Raw genomic sequence first — 15,951 nt, 5'->3', positions numbered from 1 at the left:
TGTGAAAGGTGTAGTGACTTGGAAAGTCTGACTCGTTGTCAAAATGAAATGTGCTAGTGCTGTGTGTAAAAACCCACTGGCCCCTCAGGGAAAACAATGAAAATATTCAGCAAAGACACAAGCCTGCCTTTGTATTTTGTGTTTTCTGTTTCTCCTCTTCTATCTTTTTGCTGTGGAGGCCCTCTGATAGAAAATTAAGGCTTTAGTTTTTTATTTCCTTGGTAAAGCAGGGCACAAAACTTGTCGCAATAGCAAATCAGCCAAACGTGGGAGCGTAACTGCTAAAAGCAGTTAAACTTCTCTCATTTGCAAGGAATCTGAGGTTGTGTTGTACGGCAGCCTTCTTTGCAGAGTCCAGATGCTGGTCCATGCACTGACTCACACCACGGCTGTAATGTGCTCCTAGCGATTCCCAGGATGTCTGGAACTAAAGAATATATGTGCTAGAGCAAGTTCCCCAAGGACCTAGGTCTATGAAAATGTTCACTATCAATGTACCTGTTGTAAGAGGTGTCCTGGTTTTGGCTGGGATAGAGTTATTTTTCTTCCTAGTAGCTGGTATAGTGTTGTTTTGGATTTAGTATGAGAAGAATGCTGATAACATACTGATGCTTGTAGTTGTTGCTAAGTAGTGTTTATACTAAGTCAAGGATTTTTCAGCTTCTCATGCCCAGCCAGCAAGAAGGTTGGAGGGGCACAAGAAGTTCGGAGGGGACACAGCCAGGACAGCTGACCCAAACTGGTCAAAGGAGTATTCTGTACCGTACGATGACATGCTCAGCGTATAAAGCTGGCAGAAGAAGAATGAAGAGGCGGGCATTCAGAGTGATGACATTTGTCTTCCCAAGTAACTATTACACACGATGGAGCCCTGCTTTCCTGGAAATGGCTGAACACCTGCCTGCTGATGGAAAGTAGTGAATGAATTCCTTGTTTTCTTTTGCTTGCACGCACAGCTTTTGCTTTACCTATTAAACTGCCTTCATCTCAGCCCATGAGTTTTCTCACTTTTACCCTTCTGATTCTCTCCCCCATCTCACTGTGGAGGGAGGTGAGTGAGTGGCTGTGTGGGGCTTAGTTGCTGGCTGGGGTTAAACCACAACTAGAAGTTTCTTACGTCAGGTGCTTAGCTTAACCTACAAGCACTTATATTCGCTCCTACATCTTTTAAGCATGTTGCAAAGGAATGACAATCATCTTTTATAAGCTAGTGAAACTGCTGAGGAAGAGAGACAGTGGAATCATCTTGCCTACCCTGTGCTCATCACCACCACTGTGGAACAGGAGTAGTTGCTGCTGTACTGTTTGCCCTTCCATGCTCCTGATGCCAAGATGAAAACCATTATTCCTTAAGGTCTTGCCTTTTCCTGTAGGTGATTCCCTGAATCCGAACAATGCACAGGGCCTTGCGCAAGACTGAACTCTACCTGAGTATGCCTGAAAGGTATAAACAACACCAAGTTCCAGGAGTTCCCAAAGTAGGTAGTTACTCCCTCTTCCAGTTTCATGGTAGATTTCACCATATGAGATCCATGGTGTTGATCTTTGTGCTAAGTACTGTAGGAAGGACCATACACTACACAGTTCTTTAGAGGACCATGCCTCACCTTTGCTTGTACATTAAGCCTTTAAGAACAAGCTGAGAAACCCCCAGGCAAAGAAAGGAGACAGTGCTGCGCATGAGCAGCAGCTTTTTTCTGTCTCTCCCAGTCACATTGCTATTTTGTAAGAAGATGACTGATCCATGCCTTCAAAGAGCAGAAAAATCCAGACCTCACTGAAGCTAATGATAAAGCATTCATTTTTTAACAAAAGCGGGGTTTCTCTGTTCTCTTCCTAGCTAAGTGTATGAGGTCCATTGGGATGTCATACTGCACTTTGAGGGGAGAAAAACCTCCTTCCTTACTGCAGTAGCTGATCAGGTTGGACCCTGATGAACAGGGGTTTGCTCACTTGACTTTTCTTTCTGAAATGCTGCCATTATTTTCCCTGACCCATATTGGACAATACCTCATTTGTTTATGTCCAGGCTCAGTTGCCCTCATGGCAGCTCTCTGGAGGTGAGGATGGTGCTGATTGCACCCTGTGTGAGGTATCGGTCCTTGCATTTTAGCTCATGTATGCACCTGATGCATGATCCACTGTTAAACAAGGAGTCCATGCTGACTCTTGAAGGAAAGATTAACAGGTAAAAGTTCAAAACGACTGTGTCTGGCAATGCTTTCACTGCTATGCCATTAACAGACAAATAGCAGCACAAAATCTTCAGCAATAAGGCAGTGTATTTCATAAAGCAAGAAGCATAAATTACACAAACATAACAGTGGCCCTTTAAAAGGCAGTATTATGAAAGTCATTTTCTGTATTCAAAACACTTTCTCCTTTGAATTTTTTCTCATCTCTTCAATTTGTACTCATTGTTCTTAACAAATAGAAGCAATACCGACAAAGTTGCATCAGATGATGAAGTTAAAACCAGTAGGAGGTCAAAGGCAAATAAGCCTGTTAGAAATTAAGTTATTCCTTTTTTATTAAAATACCGATTATCCTCTATTGATAAGGCAAGAGGCTAATGCTATATCCATCCAGGAACAGACAGTAGTTTTCCTTCTGTTGCACCCTCACTGCAACTCTGACATGAAATACAGCAGGTGCACAGGCCCGCACGGTTCCCTTCCAAAAGGAAACCATAGAAGAAATACGTTGCTAGTTTCTGGGGTGCCCTGTGAGCCAACGGAGAGGGAAATGGGGTCAACAAGTAGCCAACAGGGACAGTAACTCAAGCGGGAGTATCTGGGACAGCGACTAGGCCCGGGACCAGGCCCAGTCCAATGCTCAAGCTCAGGCCCCAGGCCCAGGCCCAGGCCCTGCAGGTGCAGCAGGTGCAGCAGGCCCCCGGCCCATGGGGGTGCACCAGGCCCTGCAGCCGTGCCAAGGCCCCAGGGGACCTGGCAGCCGCAGCGGGGGGGACGATAGAGCTGTCTGTCAGTTGCTGCTAATCCACTAGAGGCCATTGTGACACAGAGTAAAGGGTGCCTGGCAGAGCATCTCACTCCAGTGCTGCTCAGCCATCCTCTTGTTCAGTTCAAAATTATGAGTTAAGGAGTTTATTCAGTAGATATTCAAGAGGCAGTGGAGTGGAAAAGGGATTCCTCTGGATGTTGCGAAATTTCCCATGTATTATGGAGGAAATTCTGTTAGGCAGAAGCATTGATTTGTGCACATAGTTCGCGTTTCAGCAATACGGAGTGTGTCTTATTGTGATGTTTTGGACAGGATGTGCAGTACTGTGCAATTATTTGAAATCTAGAAAAACACCCTAACGATTTCTTTTCCTATTTACAGTATTTTAGAAGAGCAGTTGCCTAAGGATTGTTGAGGAAATACTGTGATGGCAGTTAGAAGTTAATAAGTTTGCACTCTCTCTCTTACTCATCTGTGCAAATGGGAGAATAAAAGGATGATTTTTGAAGGAGAAATGTGTTTCTGCTGGGGTGGATGGTGAGCTATCAGAAAACTTAAATTTGCTAGTGATGCAAAGAGAACTCTGGCAACTGGAGAAGGGGAGAAAAGGAATCAAAGCAGGGCAAATACAGCTGTCAGGAGGATAAGACAATAAGGCGAAAGGAAGAAAAAGAGATTTCCAAGGGGGCAAGGCTCCTGGCTACACGAGCCTGTACATCTGAAGAGAGACCTGAAGTGATCATCTCTAACAATTGCTAGACCTGCCATCAGAAGAAAGACCTGATGCATTTCAGTTGTCATTTCCATTTATCCCTGCAGCTATCTGAAGATAGAACAATAGCATTTGGTGAAATGCTGTAAGAAGGTCAACCAAATCTGGTTTTCCATTGAAGAGAAACCCTACCAAATTGGCTAATTAGTATTAGTGAGACAATTCTTCATCTCTTCTGTTATCTACTATATACGCTATACAACACACAAACAAAACTTTTTTTTTAAAATATATGTGTGTGTATATATATATGAAGATATAACTTCAGAAATCAGTATAGGAACTTTTAACATCTGCATGAAAAAAAGCCACCAGAAGTTCTGAGATGATGCAGTGTCATCATGGCAAACAGATTTTTTCTTGTGGTAGCAATATCATAATCTTTCTTGTGTTGGGATTTAGGGAGCAGTAAACCTAACCAGCCTTTCTCTAATCTTCCCGAGATCGGCATAAATCAGGAATAATTCCACTGAAGTTAACAGATTTTACAATCACATAAGTTGTTGTATGTGGGTACAAGATCAGGCTCCCCATCTCAGGGGAAACATGAACATTACCTCTCTTACCTCTTTTACCTGAAGCACCTGGAAACACATTCATGTGTGGAAAATGCTTCTCTGGAAAACGGGGTAGCTCCTTGCATGTCTGAAGGGACTGATCCCACCTGTTTTTAAGGCAATGGCTGCTCATTGTGTGAGGGTGTCAGGGAACTTGGTCAGAAAGTGGCTGTCAGCATCAAGTCTAAAATTAAGGAAAGCAGGAAACACTGATTTATTACCCAAAAAGCAAATCTTTTATTTATGAAATGGAAAGTTTGCACACACGTGTTTTCAGACAAGAATATTCCAAGGAGTATGTGAGAGACAGCAAAAAAAGGAATGCTTGCTAGATAGGCAGGATTTTTTTAAATAGAAATGCATTCATTTAATGAATAAAGCATCGAACCTGCACTGTAGGCCCTGTGTTTTTAAAGATTTAGAAAGCTAATATAATATGAATCCAGCCATATAATCCTGTGTTCAAACGATGTGAAATAATAATAACAATGTAACCTCATCCTCTGTATTTCCTCATTTCCTTAGGGCCACAGTTTCAAAAGGTCTTAAAAAACATAGCAACAATACATTCCAACACTTCCCTCTGATTATGGGAAAGCACCCTGCCCTGCAAGCCTAGGTAGGTGTTGACGTGCTCAGTACCTCCAACCTTTTCCTCTACGAGCAGTTAGAGGAATGGGTCACAAGTGTGTGTGATAGGGGTCAGGTCTTTATTTCAGCTTTTGGGCCTGGACCAGCAAGCACTTAAAATTAGGTTTGGAGTTTGGTGTCTGAAGAAGTTTCATGGGTTTTCACTGAAATATTGTGCGGTACTTAGCACTGCTACCAATAAGGTTTTGGGGAATTGAGCTCCCTCTGCAAACTTAGATATTAATCTGCATATACAAGAGAGTGCATTTCCTTTTAGACTAAAAGTCATCCCCAAGGTGGTCTTTTAAATGACCTGTGAGGTCCTCATCCTGTGATAACACCACCCTGCCTTCCCCAGGCAAGATTCCTCTATCTACACAGCAGCCTCGGACTCTTTCTGGGGTTATGCACGACCTCAGGGATCTATCAGCATGGAGTTTGCTGGAAGATGGATGACTTAGAGAGAAGTGAGGGAAGAGTCAGACTTGGTTGGAAATGTTTAGCAACTTCTCTTGGGAAAGCTAGAAAAAGCCTGAATAACTGACAGGAACAGGAGCAGGCATGGACAGACCTCTAATGCAAACTCTGACTAAATTTGAAGAGTCCTGCGGACCTCAGTAAAACACAAAGAAAACACTGTCTTTTAATAATGGTCATGAGTGTCTCTACTCATGCTAAATATTTCATTCAAGGTTCTTGGGTAAATTTCTAGCTATTTACTTTTTCCTGAGTGAGTAAACTGAGGCATTAGGAAGCATTTGGCAGCTGATTTTATGCAGATCACAGTGGCAGATCTGGATCTATAATCTAGCAATCCTGATCACTAGATAACTGCTTCACAGTGCATCAAGAGCAAAGAATAAGTAATCAACTTTCTTTAAGCAATATAAATTAAACCATGGTTGTTTTGGCGTTTTGCTTTATTTGAAGATATTTGGATCTGGTTTTCTCTTGTCTTTGAATCATCTAGGCAAAATGAACCCTACTCCAGTGCTACTGTACTCTAGCTTCTGGAAACTAATTTAATTGGATCCATTCCTTGATTTTAAAATAAGGGCATGCAAAATTGTTTTGAACTGTTGTTTCATGAACTAATTTTGGTTCAGGTAAACCCTCTGAGGGATTTAGCTGTGTTTATGATTTTGTAATAAATATTCAGAATGCTACTATCAAAACAGCCTCTCCCCAGCTAGGACAAAGCCACACCATCGCCACAACATTTTGGTGAATTTAGCAGCACATGTTATGACAGAAATGCTTCAGTCTTGAGAGTAGCTACTTCCCTATTTTTTTAATTGTCTCTTTGTGCCAAGAATATTTGCCTTTCTTCTTCTTCTTCTTCTTCTTCTTCTTCTTCTTCTTCTTCCTTTATGCACATGAAACAGAGTGCTCCATTACATTGTGCTTCAAATCTGCATTTTCCAGTGCCTGGAAAAGACTTCTTCTCAGCCCACGCTGTAGCTCTCTGGAGTAAAGCTTTTTGTATGCAGTGAGGAGTGCATCATGCTTCAACCATAACTGGAATGTGCACAGCTTTGTGAAGTTTCTCAGAATGACTCAAAGAGTGGAAGCAAATAAAAAACCACAGAGATATTTGTATCGTAAATGTGCTTCAAGTAACTGCATTATTACCACAGCACCTCCTAGGCTTCCCGTTTTTGCAGATTGCACATTGTCACCACTTCCTAAATAGCTGTATTTATTTATTGAAACTCAAGGGTTTTATTTAACACCTCACGTAAAAAACACTTCTCCTTATCCAAGTCATTTAGGCCAACATCTCCAAATTTGCGTGCTTATAGCAACTTACCTTAATCCTTATTTAGACATGCATGCAAGTAGCTTCATTTTTAAGGGAGCCAGCTGAAGCATTTGTGAAAACCATACTTCTAATTTCTTTGGTTGCCTGGCTTTGAAATTAGGACCCAGCTCACCAGCACAATTAAAATGCCAGGTGATATAAGAGTCCTGAGTTATGGCAGGGGCTGCAATCAGAACACTCATATAATTATATGTTAAGCATAAGCCTGAGTGAAGTGCTGGATTTGAGGTTTTGTTGCCTACGACTGACACACCTGGAGTTGCGGTGAGATTGCTGTAGGAATGAAAGTAATGTGGTCATGTCTCACTGGAGGGGGGTGTTCTGGGCATAATTCCCATTAACCTCTTCCAGGATCCCAGCACTGGCACTTAGATTTGGAAATGTTAATGTGAACATCATCGTGTGCTCAGTCATTAAAACCCAGAGCCAGTGGAGAAAAGCATTTTGGGATAAGCGAGGAGCTAGTTGGAAACTTTCTGTGAGAAATACCAGAGATCTCTTCCCTTACAAAAGGAGAATGTGTCAAAATTATTTTTTGTCTGTGACAGACCACACACTTGCTCCCATCATCTTGAATGCAATGTAACTGGGGTTAGAGGCTGTAAGGCAGACACGCAGTGGGTTGGGTCCAGTGGAGCCATGGTAGCAGCTGAAAATCTGCCTCGGGTGGCTGATGGCTGCCCTGTCAGAGAACCACAGCACTCCTGGTATGAGCAATGAACAGCAGTGAGTTGGGGAAGTGGCAAATTTTAAATTTTAGTTTTGTAGGTTTAGGCCCCTGCCAAGTTTATAGTATCAGCCAAAACCACAGAATTTCAAAATGTGCCTCAACAGCAAACCGAAAAATCAATATGCCTTCCTCATTTTCCTGGAGCATGACAGAAAGCCCATTTAGTCAATAGCTGTCTTTCGGTCAGTCTCAGTGGGCATTGTATAAAATCCTGATGGGCAAAAATAAACAGAGGGAAAATGAGGAATCTACTCACACCCAGAAGGCATCTTTCTGATAGGAGCTCCTCTGTGAAGGAAGCAAATGGGTTTCATGCCATGTAAATAGATAAAGCACAGCAATCTTGCATGTAAGACGTCAGTAGCAATGCATGTTAAGGACTTACCTACTTAAGTAAATTTCTGTATAGTAGATGTAAGGAAATGCTGAACTTTAAACTTTTGTTAATTTACAAGTGGGCACAACAGTAGTTAAAAGCATAGTAAATTAAGAGAGATTGGATTGACAGCACTGTAGAAATCTTGGTTGGTAACTGTACTTAGACGGCCAAGATCCTAAGAGCACTTATATAATAAAACTGTGTTCAAGGAAGCATTTGTAGATTGAAGGGAAATGATAAGAGAGTAAATTATTTACATATTTTTTCCCAGCTATCTATAATTGTGGTTTATAATGAAAATAGGAGGCCAGATTTGATCTCTAAATGAGTGCAGCTCCATTGGTCTGGCTTGTAATTTACAAATAATTTATCTGAAGATAAGTAACAATGTATAAAATTATTCATCATTTGCATGGGTTAATGTTAATTCATATACGTGCTCTTTCTTGCACTCTTCACACAATGACGGAAGTTTTGCAGACAAAACCAAAAATACAGTCTCTCAAGTCAGACAGTTTCTACCACTGTGTTACTGAAATTTCTAATCATCATCTCATGACAATAGTTTCAAGGGATTTATGAAAAAGTAGCAAAGAATACACTTTTCTGTAATTTACTATTTCCTGTAATTCATCATACCATTTTTTTCCCAAATCGCTTTGACTTTTTTTCAGGAGTATCATATATCACAATCCTACTGCTAGTGACCCTTTTTCGACTGATACTCTCCTGCCTTTGTGCATTGTTTATTAATTGCTGTTTCATTGCAAAGACAGCTATAAAACTAAAAGGCAAAGCAAGAGACAACTTGATAGCGTAGGATAGTTGACGAGAAGGCTACCTCTGCCAGGCTTTGTTTAGTTTACCAAAAAAAAATTTAGTTAACTTAAAAACTTTAGGTATTGCTGACCTAGTAAGTGAAATTGTATAGTCTGGGCTGCACAGAAAGTCAGGCTAGATGGTCTACTGATCCATTCTGGTTTTATGATGCTTGAATCTACTTCAAATCTATTGAAGTAGACACTGACAAATGTTAAACATAGCCACACTGAGTACATTTGGAATGGATTCACCTTTGAGAACCATAACTAATGATGGTAAAGCAAAGCAAAAATAATGGTGGCAACACCAAAAAGGAAATGCAAAGTAACACATAACATAAAGGCTGGCTAAGGTAGGAGTCTACATTAACTGCTTCACCTACCAAGCTCATGAGAAGTACCACAAGCTCTCACTTTTTGAGTGGTTTGTCTACTAAGCTAGAAGATGAGAAGTAATGAGATACTTGGAGGAGGGGGTTGCTATGCATAAATAAAAAACAAACCACAATTTTTTGAGGACAGGAATTACTGTCTACAGAGAACAATCCAAACAAATTAAAGGCAGTGTTCCAGAGTGGTTGGGTGCCAACCCATAGGTTTAGATGTGCAGTATTAGTACCTTTGCAACACTAAGCCACTTGAACACAAAGACAAGGAAACACAGATTAGGAAGCAATGTTTATGACCTGTCTTTTAAAAACTGACACTTGCATAATGTATTTATGTGCACTTGGAATCATCTTTCAAGAGTCCCAGCAATTATTTGAGGAATGGCTGCTCTCTCAGTAATCTTCCTATTGTGGCAGAAGATGATCAAATAATTAAAGAGCTAGCTGGGAGCTGGAAATTTTGCATTCAGTTTCCAGTACTGACAGTCTTCCTGTATGGCTCTGGCTAAGTCACGCCATTTTTTTGTCACTCAGTTCCTCATCTGTGCTTTGAGTATGTGAAAAACCAAAGTATTTGTATTTGTTTGTTTATCTCTGAAAAGCTTCTCTAATGTCACACTTGCTGAGCTCATGCTGATCCACAGCACACTCATTAATGTCTGTGAATGGCACAGTAAAAGTCAGTCTGAATAACCAGACCTCACTCACAAAGATTTTTAGCAACTTGCATGCACCAACAAGGAACTGAGGTAGTCCTGAGCTCCCATTCAGTGAGCTCCTGTTCCCATAGTAGGTGGTAGTACCTGATGAAAGTTTTACCAGTTATATTCTTGGGTTTATAAAAAGAAAATTACTCTTCATTAGAGCAGTTCTAGGAAATGGGAAGTGTTCTCAGGCATGTAGTAATTACACAGCTAGTCAGAGATAAGTGTAGGGGACCAACAGTGCAGTGCACGGTATTCTGCTGGGTGAGAAAGCACTGTTGCAGAAATTACAGCAGAAGCCCTCATTCAGCTTTACAGCTCCTGACAAGTGTATTTACAAAGCATATTGGAACTATGCCACACAGTCTTCTCTTTGCCCATGTTAAAATGTTGAGAATAAAACCAACAGCTGGAGAAGCAATACGAACCTTCCTTGGAGTCACACTTTGCCACCAATCCTTTTGAGGAACAGATGGAATAGGAACAAAACTAGATAAGGCCTCCACTGAAGATGCTGCTTGGGGTACTAGCACGATTTCTGAGAAAGGGAGACTTTCCTCCTTTATTGTCACACTTTTCCTTTTAGATGTTGTCTTAACACCTCAGCAATACTAGACACTTTGACCATTGCTTCAGATTTTATGAGAACCATGAAATAGGCATCAAAAGCAAACCACTGCATTTCAAGTGCTGTTCAAGACCTGTTTCTGTATTAAAAGGCAAGAACTGTTTTTTTCTCTATTTTTCATGTCTTCATAGGTATCCAAGGTTTCTCGTTTGAAATTGGCTCTTCTCTAGGATTATGTGACTAATATACGGTGAGCATTTTTTCCTTCCTTTTTTGTTTAATTTGTGGAAGTGCCTGAAGGGAGGTCACAGTTTCCTCACAATTACTTTGTATTTTGTTTATTCTCTGAACTGACTGGAAATGTCCAAAATTTGTCCTGTGGTGCTGAGCTGTGACCATCATGGAAGTCACATGGAGGCAGTGAGGGGCTGGTCCTGCAGGGCAAAGTGACTGGGAGTTGAGGGTATGCTGGAGATATTTTTTTCTTCACTGACATGGCTTCCCACAGTTATAGGGTGACTAGTTACATGGCATTATTCTGTTGGCTTAGTCTTTATCTTCACGCCATGACCCAAGCCTGCTGATGTACACAGCTTCTAACCCATCTCAGAAGAGCAGTGAGATCTACCTTAAATGCTTAAATGAGTTTAACATCTGAGGCTATATTTATTTTCAACATATGTTAAAAATGTTTTTTTTTTTTTAAATTAACCTTGATTATATAATTGTCCTTATCTCTTTGTTAGCATTAATTATCAATAACTCCTGTCATATAAGTGACTGAATTTCAAAACAACTCATTTCACATGCACCCTGGAACTCCTCTTTTAGGATTGTCTTCCTTGTGCCCAGAGATGCCACACTAGTTCTGTCCTCCTCTTGCTTTTAAGTTTTCCTATCCATAAAGGAGTCTTATGCACCTCTTGGTGCAATGGACTATGTTTGCAGCACGTCTTTGAATCCATGTATCTCCATTCTATATCCAGCCAGAACCCTATGAGAGTCTCTAGCACAGATGAGCTCCTGGGAACAATATTTTGCTATCAGAAGGGCATGTCGTACCTCGGGAGCAGAATCTGACTCTTTGCACTGGAGGACAGACAATTGTCTGCACCCCTAAATGGCCTGTGAAGGTCTTGAAGAGGCATCTTGCTAAGTTGTAAAGGGCAATTGACATTCTGTCAGCATGTGAGAGTTTCAAAATAAAAATACCAGACTTATATGCTTTTTCCATGTCCTTGGAACTTCAAGGGGTAAATGCATTCATTTCCTTTCATTTTGCATCCATCTGATTGCTTTTAAACATAGTTAGGATCAAATCTTTCCAACACGGATACCTATGGCACAACTCCCTCTGACTTCCATGAGACAGGGATTGGCCCAAAAGAATTGGTGTCTAGGGAGGATGCATTGAAATAAATGGTGATTGTCAAAGCACATTGGAATTTAAAGCACAGTTGTTGCAAAGATAGAAGCTCACTGGGGTATCTGATTGTCAGAGTCAATTTTATTTTCCTTACTGCACATATGCACATATTTGAACCTTGTCATGCTGCAAAGGGAAATACCTCATTAGATTTCACTAGGGTTTCTTTAGAGTTGTTTATACACTACAGTCAATAAAGATATTTTTTGTTTAATAAGTGAAATACTGGAATGGCCTGTTCTATCAGGAAATCGAAGGAAGTGTATTTATCCCTGGTAAAGATGAAGCTCTACTTTATAGGGTGCAGAAAGCCTGCAATGCATATTATTTTTCAAATAGTTGAAAGATTTATAGTGGTAAATGGATTCTTTTTCAGTCTCTTGATCATATTATCTGCAACAAAGCAAATGTTACAAATAAAAACAAGAGTAAACCAAGAGCATTTCTATGTTCTGTATTTTCAATTATGATTTTAACAGAAATGAATCACTTGTCCTTTTTTCATTTGGAAACAGTTTTACTTCCCTTTTCCCCACTGGACATATAATTTTGATTTATAAACACAGCAATCTGGAGCAAAGGGAAGTTTTAAGCACAGTACATACTCCTGCTGAGGCCTAGTTTTATTTTGCCTAGAATTTTTATCTGTATTTTTTTTACATTTTCAGATCAATTTTAGCTTTCTATTTTAGAGATGAAAAACATGGTTGCAGATGACATATTTTGCCCATTTCAAATTCACACAGGCCTAAGGTTTCATCTTGCACCCAAGGCCTCATTTTATAAACATGGTGAAGAGTTCTTCCAGTTAAAATGTGCTTTTAACTGGGATAAACCTGTCTCCCCATGTTAAGACTTATAAATCTTCTCCACAGTGCTATTTACAACCCAGCTACTGCATGCTTACTTTATTGACGATGAATGAATAAATCAGTTTTCCACATCACCCCATTCTCTTTGCTGATGTTTTGATTTGGTGTCTATCCAAAAGTCTCTGATCATAGACACATGATTATAAAACCATCTCTCGCACTGAAAACTATTTAAGAAACAAGCAATGGAATTAACTTCTTTTAGATATTGTTTTACACTGCACATTTGAACTTGGGGATATACATTTTTCACAGGGCTCAGTTCTGCTGGGCAGAACATTCTGATAAGACTGCAGAAGCCAAGAAATTAAATGAGGGTTTTTTTCATTCTTCACTACTTGGCTTGAGTTTCCACAACACAGAATCTATGTCTTTAACTCAGCTGGGGCTCTTTGAGTGGATGCAGGTGTCTCTACCCTTTAAAGATTTTTAAATCCTTTAAAAGAGTTTCATAGGTTTGTTTTGATAAAATTGGGATTTTTTTTTTTATTATTATTATTGCACCACTTCAGTGGAAGTTTGCAAAACTACAAGAGGGAAAAGGATTGGCTGTCAAAGATTTACACTAGGGTTTTTTCCATTCCCTAAGAATCTAGGAAATCCAGAAAAGTATTTTCCTTCACAACTTATGCTTGAATTTTAAAAACACCATGTATAAAGGCTGTGGGAGATCCCTAGAACTACTGGGAAACATTTTATATACGAGGATCAGAGACTGGCTTGGGTCTCAGCAATAGCATCTGTCATTCTTTTCTCCCCATTACTTTAGGAAGAAAGGGCTGGACATGAGCATTTCTAGACCTGGATCTACTCTTTTCCTTTGATTCCTGGGTGGAATTCAAAACTAGAAGGAGCCTGCAGAGCACAGGCAGCATCTAGTGATGGAAATAACACAAAGACCAGCCTTTCAAGGCATTTGATCTCACAGGAAAAGAGCCCCTGAGAGCTGAGCATGATGGAATTCAAACCCCATGTGAAGCTTTTGCTCATTTTCAAAGCCAAAATCCAAATCTTATCCTACAACTCATCCAGAGGTGAAAGGCCACTGCAGTGCCACACTTGACAATTCCCCTTGTAGGACAGGTATAACATGGTTTGTAAATTGAGCCTTGTATAAGCATGCTGTAACCAGAAGAGGACAAGCATCCTTTTTAATTTTAGAGATCAGTAGAAAGCTGAAGAGAATGTGGGATATGCAGAGACCAGCAGATGAGCTGTTTTGGAAGACCTTCTTTTCATTACTCTTGATCTTGCAAACATCTGTGGTATCAATATTGCTTGTTCCAAACAACATGTCTTTTTGTTTATACTCAGCTAAGGCCTGTGCACCTAAAAAGGTTGCATTACATTTCTGAAACCAAATTACTGTATTTTATTATGTGGAATAGAGAAGTACCATGCTTGCCCACATTATTCTTCTTGCCCACAAGATTCCGATTACCTTCAATCTTATTCCAAGGGAATCAGATTTTGTCGTGCACTGACAGGAGTGGCTGGCAATTGTAGCTTAATTATATTAAGCCCTTCATAACATACTTTGGAAAGAAATCAGTGTCTGTATCAGTCACTGAAAGCCCAGGCAATATTTCAGTGTACGTGGTTTGTTCAGGTCTCAGTGGTAGCAGTTAAGGTGTCAAGGAAATGGATTGAATTCACCACTTAATTTCAAGAAAAGAGCCATTTAAAGCTAACACAGGATTGACTCAGTCTGGTGACAACAGTGATTTTATGCTCTCTGTCTCTGTCATTTCCCTTCTTTTCCTTTACTGGAATAAAACATGGAAGAGAGATTCTGTTGGGATATTGTGCTGATCAGCCCCTCAGTGGCACCCTTGTTAAGGGTTATATCTTCCCTCTGTGGTTTGACTGCTACCCATCTAACTCTAACCCTTTTCCTGAATTGCCTCAGTTAGGAGCACAGTTGCACTACAGTCTCACTATGTAATTTGGTGGTGGTTTAGTCAAAAGAGAAGTGAGGACAATTTCACTCACTTAAGATCTCAGTTGTCCTCTTTCTCTCTCTGCTGGCTTTGGAAAAGAGTGACAAAGCACTTAGAGAAGCAGCGTAAATCAGATGAATCTGGGCCTCTGTTTTGTATTCAATATTTTCCTACAACAGCCATCAACAAACAGCACCAAGGCACCAATAATACAGCTAAGAAAATATAAAAACCAAGCCGGAGAAATTCCAGCAATTGTCCATTGTAGAGAAAAATGAGAAGATTCAAATTTTGAGGCAGATTATCTCTCTGGGACTATTTCACATGGGAAAAATTACTCTGGAACAAGAGAATAGAACATTAAAATCCCAAAGAGCAGTAACAGACAAGACATTAGCTTAAACACCTCCTAAAAATAAAGAATGAGACTTTGTCCTGGAAACACTGACACCAACATGTGACCTATCACAGAGGCAGGGAGATACAGTGCAGAAAGATAGTGAGGATACAAAAAGAACAATGATATCACAAGTAAAACAACAGTTACAAGAAAAGCTGAAGACAAATGGTAAGGGAGCAACAGCAACAGATGTTTTCCCTTAAGGTCATAAATGAAAACAGAAATCCTGATGCACAGGAGCTTTTCCGGAGCAATACATCTATATCAGAGCATGAAACACTAGTGAAACAAAAACAGAGCACAAACCACAAAGAATAAAAGCAAAACAGTCTCCTTTTTGCAAAGATAATTAGGGCAAATAGCCAGGTAGCTGGTGATGGGCTGTTGTTTCAGGGGCAACGATCACATCTCTTCCCAGCAAGGCATGCTGGGTTCTGGTGATGTCTTCATGACTCGCTGCCCAAGGGCAAGGTAACTGGCGCAAGGTTTGGCCTGAGGCTGTTGTTGTGCCATGCTGTGCTCAGCAATGGGAAGCAGAGGGAGGGGAAGGACAGCAGCGCTGATTGCGTGGGCTGAAACAGAGAGCAGGGGTAGTACAGGGGGCAGGTAGCTGGGTCCCCTCACCAGTACGCTGCCAGAGCTTGTGAAGCTAGAGGTATCCTGGCTGACCTCAACCAGCATTGCACCACACCTTAAGAGTAAGTGAGGCTAGAGGGAGCCCAGTAGGGTTTAGTGGCTCTGGCTCACAGGAGGATACCATAGCGGACTCGGGGAGAGCCTGATCTGGGATCACTGGTGGTGGGGGAGAACTGCCATGTAGACACAGTGCTACATGTGCTGACACTCTTCCTTAGACGTCTGTAACTGGCCATTATCAAGGAGCTGAAGGAACGTTGGTTCTCACCCACAGTGTCTGTTTCTGTATCCCCGTGATGCAGTTTTCTTGAGCATAGCATGATGCTCACAATACATTGTGT

Source organism: Haliaeetus leucocephalus, unplaced genomic scaffold, assembly GCF_000737465.1.
Source record: "Haliaeetus leucocephalus isolate CR32 unplaced genomic scaffold, Haliaeetus_leucocephalus-4.0 Scaffold156, whole genome shotgun sequence".
Lineage (NCBI taxonomy): Eukaryota > Metazoa > Chordata > Aves > Accipitriformes > Accipitridae > Haliaeetus > Haliaeetus leucocephalus.
The sequence above is the reverse complement of the archived record's forward strand: the minus strand, read 5'-3'. Positions refer to the sequence as shown.